We start from the raw sequence: 2,881 nt of genomic DNA, 5'->3' as shown, positions 1-2,881 counted from the left end.
ATGGTATCCTGGAAATTACACACAAACATGAAATGAGCACTATAACAAAACAATAGTATCTATGTATTTCACTCTTTTTTTGAATAAAAAAAAGGTTTATTTTGTTTGTTCATAGAATGTTTCAAAAATAGATCATGGTTTGGCTATAAATTAAAATCTAAAAAAACAATGTTTTTTTAAACCAGGTTCTTTGGTCATATACAATAAAATTAAAATATCGGGGCGCTCTGGTGGCTCAGTCAGTTAAGTGTCTGCTTTTGGCTCAGGTCATGATCCCGGGGCCCTGGAATCGAGCCACGCATTGGGCTCCCTGTTCCATGGGGAGCCTGCTTCTCCCTCTCTCTCTCTGCCCCTCCCCCTCTGCTTGTGTTCGTGCTCTCTCTTTTTCTCTGTCAAATAAATAAATAAAATGTTTAAAAAAATATTTACTAAAAGGAACCAAAAATCCTAAATTTTGGAGATTAAGGAATGCATGCCTTGGGTTAAAGGGGAAAATCAAATAGGACATCATAAATTATCTGGAAAGGAGTAACATAAGACAATCTTCTACTAATTTTGGACTTACTTTGTACTTTTTCTAGTTCTTTGAGATGTACAGTTAGATTGTTTATTTGAGATCTTTGTTTCTTAATGTGTTTATTGCTATAAAATTTCACTCTTAAAGCAAAATGTTATTGTCCCAGAATGATAAGGTTGTGTTTCACACACAAACTTACACTGTGCCAGTTCTTAAATTTAACTTCCAATTTAAATTCATTAAATTGAAGAAACTTTAAATCTGTTTCTCAGTTGCACTAACCACATTTCCAGTGCTCAGAAGACATGTGTGGCTAGAGGCTACCATATTGGATAGTGTAGGAGAGGTCCTGATTCTATGAGGGGGGATACTTCTGCTAGTAGACCCAACATGAGTTTCACTAAACTTAAAACTGTCACTGCTGTCTGATCAGTTTGGTTTCCTCATGACAGTGTAACAGAAGACAAAGAAGGGAAGTACCATTCTGAGGAAAATAGTTGGCTTTCATCTTCTTGAGGAGACAGGGTTCTTGTACAAGAAGATGGTAGTGGGAATATGTTAATCAGGTGATCCATTTGGTGTCTCTGTCTCTCTCTCTTTTTTTTTTTCTTGAGAGAGAGAGAAAGAAAACATGAGCAGGGGGAGGGGAAGAGGGAGAGGGAGATTCTCAAGCAGGCTCCAAGCTCAGCATGGAGCCTGATGTGGGGCTCTATCTCACTATCTGGAGGTCATGACCTGAGCTGAAATTAAGAGTTGGAGGCTTAACTGACTGAGCCACTCAGGCACCATTTGGTGTCTCTTGATGTTTGCCTAACCAGGTTTCTCCCTGAATGGGTAAGTAGAGTAGACACAGCCTGAAAAGTGAACAGTAACTGGGGTAGATACCTCAGTAATTAGGTAGGCATGATGCCATGTGATATACTATCTAGACCAACAGAAGTACAAGCAAAGGGTAAGTGGAATGTGAAATGGATCAGCTAATTTGGGGGGGCAGAGAGTATGAATATAAGTTATATCTTGGAGATTAACTGCAGCAACAAGGCCTGTAGCTTATCTTTCTAAACCTTCTTTTGAAATTTTGAAAGATAATTGAACATATTTCACTGACATCATTAACTGAAGAGGTGTCAAAAATGGATAAAGAGCAAACAGACACATGAAAATATACTCAACATCATCAATCATCAGGGAAATGCAAATCAAAACTGCAGTGAGATACCACTGCATACCTGTCAGAATGGCTAGTACCAAAAAACCCCACAAAAAAAAAAATACCAAATGTTGGTGAGGATGAGGAGAAAAGGGAACCATTGTGCACAATTGGTGGGAATGCAAAATGGTACAGGAGCTATGGAAAACACTATGGAGGTTCCCAAAATATTAAAAATAGAAATACCATACTATCTAGCAATTCCACTTGTGGATATTTATCCAAAGAAAATGAAAACACTAATTCAAATAGATAGATGCATCTCCATGTTTATTGCAGCATTATTTATAATAGCGAAAATACGGAAGCAATCTAAATGTCCATCAATGAAAAAAAAATGGATAAATGGTAGTATATACACATAATACAATGGAATATTATTCCATCAATAAAAAAATTATATCTTGTCATTTGCAACAATAGGGATGGACCTCTAGGGCATTATGCTAAGTGAAATAAGTCAGAGAAAGACAAGTACCATGTGATTTCACTCATATGTGGAATCAAAAAAAGAAACAGAAACAGAAAACAAAACCAAGTTCATAGCTATAGAACAGAGATTGGTGATTGCAAGAGGTAGGGAGTGGGCTAAATGGGTAAACTGGGTTTTTTTGTTTGTTTTGTTTTAAAAAATGAGTAAAAATTTAAAAAATACACAAAACACAGACCATGATTCATACAAATATTTCGGAGCATAAAAATTGTTAATCTTTTAACTTATCTCCACCTCCTCTGTAAAACAGGAAACACAAGGCCTGTCTTGCAGATCTTGGAGCCTGTGCTTTACTGAAGTCCCTAGTTCAAACCCTTGTATAAAAGACCCTCAGTAATTTTTTTGCTGTGATTTTATTATTATGTCCACCGTTCCCAGGAGTATTGAAGAGTTAGTTATATTTTAAGAAATTATTTTCAACAAATAAAACAAAACCAATCAAGTACATCCATGCTGTGCCACGCCATATTAGAGCCCAAGGCAAAAGAAAACAAAACAAAACAAAACAGTAATACTGATCTTGTCTTCATTTAAAATGTTGATATCTTGTTCATCACTATTTTTGCATTGCTTTTTAGTATAAAATATTGAGTTAAAATATTTATTTTTATTATTGACTTTTTGGTGCCCCCTCAAACTTTGCTTGGGAGGCCTCACTGGC

Source organism: Leptonychotes weddellii, chromosome 6 (assembly GCF_054177405.1).
Source record: "Leptonychotes weddellii isolate Sample4059 chromosome 6, ASM5417740v2, whole genome shotgun sequence".
NCBI lineage: Eukaryota > Metazoa > Chordata > Mammalia > Carnivora > Phocidae > Leptonychotes > Leptonychotes weddellii.
This window is presented reverse-complemented; position numbering follows the sequence as displayed.